Below are 13,511 nucleotides of genomic sequence, written 5' to 3' on the forward strand. Positions count from 1 at the left end.
TTGTAGGTTATTTCTCTTGGTAGAGTCCCACATGATTCTTAACGTTTCTTCATTATATAAAAAAATTCTTTTATCTGATATTTCTCCAAATATATTGGTGCCAAGTGCTTTATCTTCATGTTCACAACTTCTGCCTTCCAATTGCTCGATTCTGCTCCTCTGACTTCCTATTGAGTTGTCCAGTTTTGTAATTTTAATCTTCTGAATTTCTGATTGCTGTCTGTCTATGGGTTTTCCCCTTATTAAATTTTTCATTATGTTCCTGAATAACATTTTTAATTTCTTCAACTACTTTATCTGTGTGTCCCTTGGCTTGTTCTGTGTGTTGCCTGATTTCCTTCCTGATGCCTTGAAGGGTTCTGTATATTCATCTCTTGTATTCTGCCTCTGGTAATTCCAAGAATGCACTTTCATCCAGAAGATCCTTTGAGTCTTTGTTTTGAGAGCTTGTTGAGGTGACCATGATCTTGTTTCTTTATGTGACTTGATATTGACTATTGTCTCCGAGCCATCTGTAAGTTATGTGTCAGTTTATTTTATGTTTGCTTACTGTGTTTTAGCTTCTTTCTTTGTTTTGCTTTGATATGCCTAAATGGGTTGCTCGAGTGAGCTAGCTTGATTATTTTTGCCTTTGGAGCTCTGATCTCCTGTCCCCAGATGGCTAGAGCTGTTATCAGGTATGTCAGTCTAGGAGTCCATTCACTTTTCTTGTATGAATTCAGCTTAGGTGTCTAGGTAGCTGATCATCAAGTGTGTGGTACAGGCTCTGTCCTACCGTCTTAGAGGGGCAGAGGTGATTGGTGTAGGTACCAGTATCTGACTGCAGCAGGGAGTCATGCTATGAACAAAGCAGAGGGCTGAGAACCATCCCCCATGTGTCTCTGAGGAAAGTGTGTCCCTCTTCCGTAGAGTGTACAGTTGGGTGGGTTCTGCAGACAGACCATGGGCACCCAATGTTTTTGGTTGTAAGGACTGGGAGGCACCAGTTATCCTTGGATCCCTGTTGTGGGTGGCTGGGTGATCTGACTTGAGCCACCAGTCCTTAGGCCCCTGGTGTTGGTATGTTAGGACCCTGTTTAATAGGCAATGTGTTGTCAAACATCAAACACCCACCTCTCCACTGCCAGCTGAAATAGTTGTAATCTGCCAACAAGGGCCTATTCTCCTGATATAGGCCCACATAGGTCCATGCAGATGGAAAAGATACTCAAGGTCCACAGACCATTTATGGGACAGGAGCCACTTGTGCCCTGAGCTCCCCTGGTTATTTGAGCTGGCAAATTATCCTTTCCCCCAATTGTGAATTTATTCCTTCTCCAGGGCCTGGAGAATGACTCTAGCCACTCAACAGGAAATATCTTAGTCCCAGGGAAATCAACTGCCACTGAAGCCAGCTTGGGGGCGGAGGGTTGGAGTAAAATATACGCAAGTACTTAGCTTTTGCCCAGAGTGCTGTTCTTCTCTGGTTCTGGAGTTTTGAGTTGGCTATGTGGCTGGTTGCTTCTCTCTGAGGAAACTCTGGCCTAACACTAGTACCAGCCCTCTGTAGTTGCTCGCATGAGTGGTGCCTGAGAGCTCCTGGTGATTCAGGTCCAGTAACTCCTCTCCATTTCTGAACCGTCTCTTCCTCCCCATTCCCCTCAGTTCATTTTCTAACCTTGCCTTTGATGTACAGGACTCCTAGACTGTCATAAATATACTTGTTTTACTTGTTTTTTTCGTATCTTTGTTGTATGAGGGCTCACTGGAAGCATCTGTCTATTCCACCATCTTGGCCCTGTCTCAGATGAGGTATCTTTTAGATGACAACATGGAGACCTAGGGCTTGGCAAAGAGTTCTTAGATGTGATACCAAAAGCACAACCCATAGAAGAAAAAAAAATCAGTATATTGAACATCATCAAAAGTAAAACATTTTACTCTGTGAAAGACCGCATTAAAAGGATGGGAAGTTGTGCTACAGACTGGGAGAAAATGTTTGCAGATCACATATTTGACAAAGGACTCATATATAGGGTATAGAAAGAACTTTTAAAACTCAAACTTAAAATCAATCAATCCAGTTAGAAAATGGGCAAAAGACATGGACAGACATACCATCAAAGAGGCATATATGGTGGCAAACAAGCAAGTGAAAAGCATCCAGCATCGTCAGCAAGATGCAGATTAAGAACAGAATGAGATATTACTACACACCTATCAGAATGTCTATTGAAAAAAAAAAAAAACAGCAACAATATCAAGTGTTGGTGAGTATCATAGGCTGGGTTCTCCAGAGAAGCAAAACCAGTAAAGCATATAAATATACACAGAGACAGAGATTTATATCAAGGAAATGGCTCAAGTGGTTGTAGATGCTAGAAAGTCTTAAGTCTGTGGATCAGGCTTCTCCTGATGCACGTAGTAATGGGGGCTGACAAACCCAAGATTGGCAGGTCAGAGAGCAGGACTCTTGTTCACAGGCTGTGAAGATCAATGAATCTTAAAGATCAGCAGGCAAGTCCACAGGTAGATGCTAGCTCAAGTCCCAGGAACTGGAGACCAGGTGAAGAGGAGCCAGCTGCAGGATCCAGAATAAGCAAAAGTCTCAAGCCTTGCCAGAATATTCACTTATGTTCAGTGCAGGCCACATGACCAAGGAAACTCCCTTTCAACTGATTGGCTACTCACAACAGATCCCATCATGGACGTGATCACATAATATCAAATCTCATCATGAAAGTGATCACACCATCATATGACTATGAAATCACTGAGGATCGTGGCCCAGCCAAGTTGATACACAAACTTAACCATAACAGTAAGAACATAGAGAAATTGAATCTCTCATACATTGCTGGTTGTTGTTGTTGTTGTTAGGTGTTGTCGAGTCAATTCTGACTCGTAACGACCCTATGTACAACAGAATGAAATACTGCCTGGTCCTATGCTATCCTCAAAATTGTTGTTATGCTTGAGTCTATTGCTGCAGCCACTGTATCAATCCATTTCGTTGAGGGTCTTCCTCATGTTTGCTGACCTTCTGGTTTACCAAACATGATGACCTTCTCCAGGGACTGGCCTCTCCTGATAATATGTCCAAAATAGGTGAGACAAATTCTTGCCATCCTTGCTTCTAAGGAGCATTCTGGTTGTACTTCTTCCAAGAGAGATCTGTTCATTCTTTTGGCAGTCCATGGTATATTCAATATTCTTCACCAACACTACAATCAGAAGATGTCAATTCTTCTGTCTTCCTTATTCATTCTCCAGCTTTCACATGCATATGAGGTAATCGAAAACAGCATGGTTTGGGCCAGGAGCACCTTAGTGTTCAAGGTAACATCTTTGATTTTCAACACTTTAAAGAGGCCTTTTGATTTATCGAGTGCTCCTTCCATGGGTAATGATTGTGATCTAAGTAAAATGAAATCCTTGACGACTTTGATCTTTTTTGTGTTTATCATGATGTTCCTTACTAGTCCCACTGTGAGAATTTTTGTTTCCTTTGTGTTGAGGTGTAATCCACACTGAAGGCTGTGGTCTTTGATCTTCATCAGTAAGTGCTTCAAATGCTCCTCACTTTCGGCAAGCAAGGTTGTGTCATCTTTACAACACAGGTTAATGAGTTCTTCCTCCAATTTCGTTGCCCTATTCTTCTTCATATAGTCCAGCGTCTCAGATTCTTTTTTTAGCATACAGACTGAGTAGGTATCGCTGGTGGGAACGTAAAGTGGTTCAGTCACTCTGGAAAAGAGTTTAACTCTTTCTTTAAAAAACTAAACACACACTTACCATTTCTGTTGTTGTTAGGTGCCATCAAGTCGGTTCCCACTCGTAGCTACCCCATGTACAACAGAAAGAAATGCTGCTCAATCCTGTTGTCCTCACAATCTTTGCTATGTTTGAGCCCATCATTGCAGTCACTGTGTCAAGCCATCTCATTGAGTGTCTTCCTCTTTTTCAGTTACCTTATACTTGTCATGCTCATAGTGACCCTAAAGAACAGAGTAGAACTGCCCCATATGATTTCCAAGGAATGCCTGGTGGGTTTGAACTGCCGACCTTTTGGTTAGCAGCCATAGTTCTTAATCACTACTGAACGAGGGTTTCCATGTACTTACCATACAACCGAGCAATTGCATTCCTGAGCAATTTATGTTCACACAAAACTAATGTCTGCACAAAAAGCTATACACAATTTTTTGTAGCATCTTTTTAAATTTGGAATAGCCAAAAAACATAGCCAACAAAAATGTCTCACAATAGGTGAATGATTAAACAAACTGTGGTACGTTTATGCCATGGAGTGCTACTCTGCAATAAAAAGGAAAAACTATTGCCTATGGGATAGCAGAATGGGTCATAGAAAGCTACACACCAATCCACTGCCATAGTAGCTGGAAGGTAACAGTCAGTAGTCACAAATGTAATGTAAGCCAGTAATTTTATTACACATCCCAGGAATGATATTAATTTTTGAACTGTGAAATTTTCTAGCATCTTGGGAGTAACGGCAGAGTTATAAGAGATATCAACAAAAACCAAGTGTAGGAAAAAGTAGGTGGGTGTTTGAAGTCTGGGATCTGTCTTGATGAGTAGGATTAACTCAATATTATCCACCATGGAGGTCACATAGATCACTAGAAATACAATAAAGAGGAGATACTGAAACTTGTGATGGCTGCCAAATACAAGAAGAAAGAATTCAGTCACTTCTGTGTCATTTCTTTGTGTCATGGCTACCAAAAATCTTGGAAGGACCAAGAAAAGAAGGGAAATCTTTGTGACGTCTTGAGATTAAAAAAAACAAAAACCTCTTGTATTTAAGTTACCTTTTTGACTTGGTTTTTCATGTTGCTGTTGTTGTTAGGTGCCATTGAGTCGGTTCTGACTTATAGCAACCCTATGCACAACAGAACGAAACACTGCCCGGTCCTGAGCCATTCTTACAATTGTTGTTATGCTTGAGCTCATTGTTGCAGCCACTGTGTCAATCCACCTCGTTGAGGGTCTTCCTCTTTTCCACTGACCCTGTACTCTGCCAAGCATGATGTCCTTCTCCAGGGACTGATCCCTCCTGACAACCTGTCCAAAGTATGTAAGATGCAGTCTCGCCATCCTTGCCTCTAAGGAGCATTCTGGCTGTACCTCTTCTAAGACAGATTTATTCATTCTTTTGGCAGTCCATGGTATATTCAATATTCTTCACCAACACCACATTTCAAAGGCATCAACTCTTCTTCAGTCTTCCTTATTTATCATCTAGCTTTCACATGCATATGATGTGATTGAAAAGACCACAGCTTTGGTCAGGCGCACCCTAGTCTTTAGGTTAACATCTTTGCTCTTCGACATGTTGAAGAGGTCCTTTGCAGCAGATTTGCCCAATGCAATGCGCCTTTTGGTTTCTTGGCTGCTGCTTCCATGGCTGTTGATTGTGGATCCAAGTAAAATGAAATCCTTGGCAACTTCAATCTTTTCTCCATTTATCATGATGTTGCTCATTGGTCCAGTTATGAGGATCTTGTTTTCTTTATGTTGAGGTGCAATCCATACTGAAGGCTGTGGTCTTTGATCTTCATTAGTAAGTGCTTCAAGTCCTCTTCACTTTCAGCAAGCAAGGTTGTGTCATCTGCATAACACAGGTTGTTAATAAGTCTTCCTCCAATCCTGATGCCCCGTTGTGCTTTATATAGTCCAGCTTCTCGTATTATTTGTTCAGCGTATAGATTATATAGGTATGGTGAAAGAATACAACCCTGACGCACACCTTTCCTGACTTTAAACCAATCAGCATCCCCTTGTTCTGTCGGAACAACTGCTTCTTGAGGTGTGTAAAGGTTACTCATGAGCACAATTAAGTGTTCTGGAATTCCCATTCTTTGCAATGTTATGCATAGTTTGTCATGATCCACACAGTCGAATGCTTTTGCATAGTCAATAAAACACAGGTAAACATCCTTCTGGTATTCTCTGCTTTCAGCCAGGATCCATCTGCCATCAACAATGATATCCCTGGTTCCATGTCCTCTTTTATTGATTCTCAAATATTTTTTTTCTATGTTCTTGGTAAACTACCACCAGGTAAGCAGTGATATTTGAACAATGAGTTCATTTTCAATGTGAAGAATATTGTCATAGAAGATGATTTCTAATATGTGGGGTTCTAATTAATATAGACACACTTCTCCATTGTGTCAAACTGGTATCCATATTTGCCTAAAGCAATTATTTGAATATGATTACGTACCTTTCAACAACCAGTAATATTTCTAAAGGATTTATAATTTTATTCATAGTCCAAGCTCTTGAAATATAATATCTTCAAATTACGGTATAAAAGGAATTTTATAATCGATCAATCCAAATGAAGACCAAAAATTCGATACTAGAGAATAATACAAAAAAGCAAGATGAAGAGAAATTACATGAGATGGCATAAATAAATCCACATCTTTAATGTAAGTGCACTAAATTCACTATTAAAATTCAGAAGTTGTCATATTGGATAGTAAAATATAAAAATGAAGCCTTTTGGCATAATAGGAAAAAATTGGAAACAAAATAAATGACTAATGATTAAGTCAATTCTGGCATATAAAAGAATAGAATATTCTGTGAAAATGAAAATGAATTCACTAGAGCTACTTTTCTCAACACAATCTTAAAATCATCGTGTGGAGGGAAAGAGCTAATTGATTAATCACAGTGCAATATAATATTGGGGCTTCAATTATATTGATGATATTTTACATCCATAACTATTTGGTAGTTAGCGATGTTTGTTGTTTATTCTATATGCCTTTTTATAACATTTAGATAGTTCTTAAATGTATTTTAATCTCTTATTTTTCCCTTAAAGCATGATTTACAGACATACTATCTTTAAGCAAGTCAAAACACTGCCAGTTTTAACTTTAGCACTAAGTCAAATTCTTCTTTCTTGGCTGAGTTCTAACTGAAGTTGTTTGCATTCAGGGATTGTGTTTCATACAAAATCTTTTTCTGGAAACACTAGACTCATATCCCTTCCCTGGTTTTTAGAGCTGCAGCAGTTCAATAAACAAAAGGAGCCAATGAGAGACTGATTTCTTCATAAGGGTGAGGAGGGAGTTAGCACACTGAAGTAGTTCCTGAAATGTTTTCTATCAGCAATAATGAAACAAGTGTGCAAAGCCCAAGGAGTCTGCTTTGAAGGACTACACTCATTTGGATCTATGAGTTCAGATGACTTGAATAAATAAAATCATCCCAAAATTCAACAAACTCAAAAGAATAAAGCAGTTATTCAATCAGAGTGAAGCTTGTTTTACAAGATATTAGAGAAATCAGTTATCACCATTCTTAGAGTTAAAAAGCATCAATACATTTGAAAAGAAAAATTGAGCATCATGTATGCTAAAATTTATGTGCAGAGACTTAGAGCCTATAATGGTAAGTTACATCCTCAGTCCTCAAAATATTTAAGCTAATGTTCCGTTATAAAAGTCAGAGTTAATAGTGTTCAAATGGGACAGAAATCAAATGTTTGATTTTCATTTAGGGAAAGAGCTCATCTGGTAGGGGATCTAGAAACCTTTCTTGAAATAATTGGCGTCACATTTGGTTTTAGAAATATGTTCGGTATTGTACCAGGTGGAGATCAGTACTGCCAGAGTAGGCAACTTAAAGCGGATGAAGAAACCTTGAGAAAAAACATGGTGACAGTGTCCCATAAGCTAGGGGTGAGAGGTAAAAAAGACTCATTAGGAATGGGGACCTGGTGGCACAGTGATTAAGAGCTTGGCTGCTAAGCAAAAGGTTGGCAGCTCATATCCAACAGATGCTTCTTGGAAACCCTACGGGGCAATTCTACTCCGTCCTATAGGATCGCTGTGAGTCAGAACCAACTCAGTGGCAAGTGGTTTGGTTATGGTTTTGATATAATTAGGAATACAACCTTCTCTGTGTTAAATCTTAGAAAGTAGTGCCTCTCCACTCTCATCTGTTCCACCTCGGGTGTTTCTGAGACAGTGTCACATTACTCCCCACCAATCCACTTATTTTACGATGGTGGTTGGAAGTCATTACCTTTTACCTCCTAGCACCAATACCTTTGGCAGTAATCTGATGACCTTTTTCTTAACCACACTAGTCAGTTACTACATACCAAATCATATCAGTATTACAGAACAATCCATCAAATGTGTGACTTTCCTGGAGGGAGGGGATGGAGGGAGTACTCAAGCATCTATTGCCGTAAGTGCCCAACTTTCCTCTGAGCTGAAGGCCACCCTTGCTCATACCCTCTTTGGTGTCATAATTACCTTATGCCATTAGGTACTCTGTCCATGTTTCTTGTCTCTCTTGTACACCTCTTTCTCAGTAGCACACACATACCTGAACTCAAAAACAAAACAAAGTAAAACAATATCAATAATAACAAAAAAGAAACAAAGCAAAGTGCCCTTTTGCTTGTGAACAGAGATCTCTGATAGTTTGCTCAAGCTGTTGTTCACACATTTATTTAATAAAATGGAAACCCTGGTGGCATAGTGGTTAAGCGCTACAGCTGCTAACCAAAGAATCGGCAGTTCAAATCTGTCAAGCGCTCCTTAGAAACGCTATGGGGCAGTTCTACTCTGTCCTCTAGGGTCGCTATGAGTCGGAATCGACTCAACGGCACTGGGTTTGGTTTTTTTGGTATATTAGAAGTGGCTAACTTTAAGCTATTAAGGATCTGAAGGAATATATCTGCCTACCTCTCATCCTACACATCTTCATGTAAAATGACAGAGACTTATTTTAAATTTTGATTCTGTGTGTTTATTTCCAACAATGCTATTGTGATGCTGTTACAGGCAGTTGTTCCACCCAATAAGCTTGGCTAGTCTCAATAAGCTCTGGCTGCTGCTGCACGTTTCATCTCAGGAACAGCTGTGTTGGGCTGTAGTTTACTGCTTCTGACTCATGTGAGCTTGTCCTGCCTAGGTTTCTGGTCTGTCCTTTCTTCTTTCATAAATCTATGTATTTATTCAACAATATTTATTGAGCAACTACAATGTGCTAGGAATGGGCTGGCTATTGGGAATAGAATGGTAAGTTATTTTCCTCACTTCAATGCTTCTGTGTTGGTAGAGACAATTATCTGTCCTGGTGGCAGGATGAATCACACCATGGTTAGGGAGCCTACCAAAGAAGAACATTAACCATCAGCTAGAAAAAGGGATGTTACAACATTTCTGGTGTAACTAGGTGCCTCCCCAACAATCCTCTGGGAATCTTGTCACGTAATCCTTTCATGCCTGGTAGGGCGTAGTCAGTGACTCCACAAACTACGGCAATATCAGAATCTCTTGGGAAATTTCTAGAAGTCCTTCAAATTGCATATGCTGAATACCATAGGAATTTATGTCAGAGATCTACTCTTAAAAAAAAAAAAAAAAAAAAACCCTCAGGTGATTTTCATGCAGCCAGTCCAGTTTGGTATTTGTATAATGTGGACACTGCTCATGTTATGGTTTTCTTTTGTTTGATCCCTACTAAATATCTACTGTGGGTAAGACTCAGTACTATATGTAATGGATCTACAACATTTTGATGCCTGGAGTGAGGTTTGCATGTCTAGTTCAGGCTCCTGTTAACCCTGTTACCGTCAGTGATCCAGACTACTAGGCATCCTACTGCCCTTTTTCCTCTTGATTGTTAATTTCAGGAATATTTCTGGTGTCATCCAAGTGCAGTAAGTATCTGGATATTTGGTGTGGTGGGTGTATCTGTCAAAGCTAGATCTAGGGAAAGAAACCATACCAGATATTTCAAGCAGAAAGAGCTTTAATAAAGGGGACTAGATGCATACAGAATCTTTTGAGGAGATGAAGGAACACACTTCAGGAATGCATCAAGGAAGCTGGGTTCCATAGGGCAGGAAGCTGCTGCTACTCCTGGTCTTGCTGCTACCACCACAACTGCCTGTGATAATCTGAAATTGATGACTAGATGCTGGAATCCTGAGTCTGCCCATAGCAACCATATCTAACTACTCATGTCTCTTTTACCTTGCTTGTCAGTAATTCACTTCTACTTTCCAATTCTCCCATGAATATACCTGATTCGTATGCAGACTACTAGGTGCGAAGCCAAATGTAGTTTTAGGCTTTTTAATCTCCATTTAGAAGGGTGGAATGGAATTTAAAAAAGACAATCCATAGTATGTACCAGAAAAGACCACAGAATGATTTAAGTGTGTTCTACTTTTTCAGGAGGGTTTCCTACTTATGGTGGAACTTTGGGATGTGCTGAATGGGTATTTGCTCAGTCTTCATCATGCCTTGGTTCCAGCTGCCTTTCCAGTTGGTTTTCTCAGGTACCTGGTGGCTATACTAGGCTGTGAATGAGTCTTACATTTCAGTTCACTATTTTCCTTGGGAGAACAGGATCTTTTTCTTAGGGGCCAGCTGTTTCTGTCTCATATAGGCCTCAGAGATTTGGATGTTTGTCCACTTGTCACAGAGCTCATATTCTGCACCCCAGTATTGATTGTAGACTACTATGTAATTCTCTGTTTTGCTTCCCATTCCCATGTTGGCCATTTAGACTTTCCAAGATGTAGAAAGCTTCTTCTTCACTGATCTCCAACTTTCTATTTCTACCTCTCAAACCATGCTCTGTCTACTTGTTAATGACTCTTCAGCAGTGTTCCTTGGTCCTGGTCCCCAAAGATACTTGGAACTTTCTTGGGATAAAAGCCTCTTTCTTTTATAAAGGAAGGCTTTTCTGGGGAGATTAAGGTATTCCTACATTGACTGCAAGTTATTCTTTTCCTCTTCTCTTAAAATTTATGTGGGATATTGGATTTGAAAATGTATCTTCTTCTCTTGCCCAACTAAAGTTACTTGTCTGAATTAAAATGATTGATTTGCTTTTTTATAAATGAATGGTTAACTTTTAGGTTATTATATCCATCTATATTTAAGATTTTCTATCTCTATTGGAGAGAGAAATATAAAATGTTTGCAAGAGTTCCCTTTTCTTAGACAAGAAAGAGGTGAATTCAGAATAAATGAGGTAACTAGTAACAGAAATAAATATTTCCAAATGCTACAAAATGTCACTAAAATGGGAAAATTAGGAAAACAAAGCATGGCTTCAGAACAATACTTCTTACAGCAATGACTTTATTTTATATTCAATTTTGTGCAGTACTTTGAAAAATGTATGGAGAGTCTTATTGTAGACAATTTAGGGAATTGGTTTATAGAAATGGAAAATTATGAACTTTGTTTTAACATTGATTATATGCAAATAAATGTTTTACTAGTCTTTAAGACTATTTGAAATACACTTCAAGTAACTAGTTTACAAACTTTATACGTGCTTCTTAATATTATGAATAATCTTGATAAAATCCTCCTTCATGGGTTGTGTGAAATATATTTCTCAAACCATTTTCCAGGAAAAACTAGTCTCAGGTGATGTTTTTACTGTATTTCCCACATTCTAAGATGTTATGTATTGTATGAGTTAGCACTAATTTTAGATGTGATCATGCCTATAATTTTAGAAACATTAAAAAATTTTAAAGCATCTATGCCCGTCACTTTGCTGCGATACATTTTAATAAGTTAAGTCCAGTCCAGAACTTCTTTCCCATCAGTTTTAGAGCTTCGTTTACCTCCTTATTTCTCAAGCTATAGATCAGGGGGTTCAACATGGGGATTACAACACTATAAAATGTGGAGACCACTTTCATATTTTCCTCTGAATTATTAGATTGAGGCTGTAAGTACATGTAGGAGAGGGTTCCATAGAAAATGGTGACTGCTGTCAGGTGGGAGGCACATGTGGAGAAGGCTTTCATTCTCCCTGCAGTAGAAGACATCTTTAGGATGGCACCCAGGATATATATGTAGGAGAAGATGACGACCATCATAGTGAACATCAAGTTAAACCCCACAAAGACAGCAAGCAGCAAGATGTTGATTTTGATACTAGAGCATGAAAGGGAAAAAATTGGGGGACCATCACAGAAAAAGTGATTGATGATATTGGACTTGCAGAAGGACAGTGAAAATGTAAAACCTGTGTGTATGGAGGCATTTATTGAGCCTAAAAAAAAAAAAAAAAAAAACATATGAACCTGCTACCAACTGGATGCAGACTCTTCGAGACATGACTGTGGGATAGTGAAGTGGGTTACAGATGGCTACATACCGGTCCACTGCCATGGTAGCCAGGAGGTAGCAGTCAGCAGTTACAAATGTTCCATAAATCAATAATTGTATTGTACATCCCACAAAAGATATTGACTTATTTTCAACCATGAAGTTTTGCAGCATCTTGGGAGTAATGGCAGAGGTGTAACAGATATCAACAAAAGCCAAATGTTGTAGGAAAAAGTACATGGGTGTTTGAAGCCTGGGATCTGTCTTTATGAGTAGGATCATTCCAATATTACCCATTATGGAGGTCACATAGATCACTAGAAATACAATAAAGAGGACATACCGAAACTTGTGTTGGCCACCAAATCCAAGAAGAAAGAATTCAGTAACTTCTGTATCATCTCCTTGTGTCATGGCTACCACGATCTAGGAAGGACCAAGAGAAGGACCAAGAAGTGAAATCTTTGCAATGTCTTGAAATAAAAAAAAAAGGCGGGCGGGGGGGAGCTGTCTTGTTTCAGGCTACCTTTTTGACTTGGATTTTCATGACAAACATAACAGTGTTTATTGATTCTCAAATATTTTTTTTTCTATATCCTTGGTAAAATACCACCAGGAAAGCAGTGACACTTGAGTTAGAAATTCATTTTCAAAATAAAGAAGATTGTCATAGAAGATGATTTCTAATATGTGTGGTTCTAAGAAACGTAGATTGACACACTCTTTCACTGTATCAAACAAGCATCCATATTTGCATAAAGCTATACTCAAATATGATTATTTGCCTTTTCAACAACTGATAGTGTTTCTCAGGTATTTATAATTTTAATCAAAGTCCATGTTCTTGAAAAATGAAAATGATTTTTTTTTTAAAGTTTAGGGTAATAAATGGATTTTTTATAACTTATCAATCAAAACAAGGCAAAAATAATTGATAACAGAGGATAAGAGAAAAAATGAATAGAAATCTCATGAGATGGCATAAATAAACCTTGTAGTAAGGAAGATAAATGTAAGTGGGCTAAACTCATTGTTAAAATTCAGAGATTGTCAAATTGAAATTAAAAAAATGAAAATGAAGCCATTTGATATAATAGAAATAAATTGGTAATCAAATGAATGACTAGTGTTTAAACAAATTATGGTATCTAAAAGAGCAGAACATTGTGTGGCGGTGAAAATGGATTCTCTGTAGCTGCGATTATCAACCTGAATCTTAAAATCATCATGTTGAGGAAAAGAGCTTATTGACTGCTTATAGTACAATGTAGTATTGGTGATTCAGTGATGTTGATGATAGTTTATATGGTACCTGTGTAGCAGTTACTCAGTTCAAATCCAGCAGACACTCCTTGGAAACGCTATGAGGCAGTTCTATTCTGTTCT

The 13,511-nt window shown here is 38.6% G+C and overlaps 1 pseudogene; it reads right to left on the minus strand.

Annotated features, from left to right (window-relative positions):
- Positions 1-11,557: 11,557 nt before the first annotated feature.
- Positions 11,558-12,539, minus strand: LOC126080406 (putative olfactory receptor 5AK3; annotated as a pseudogene).
- Between the last annotated feature and the right edge of the window lie 972 nt (positions 12,540-13,511).

The sequence above is a fragment of the Elephas maximus genome, chromosome 7 (assembly GCF_024166365.1).
Source record: "Elephas maximus indicus isolate mEleMax1 chromosome 7, mEleMax1 primary haplotype, whole genome shotgun sequence".
Lineage (NCBI taxonomy): Eukaryota > Metazoa > Chordata > Mammalia > Proboscidea > Elephantidae > Elephas > Elephas maximus.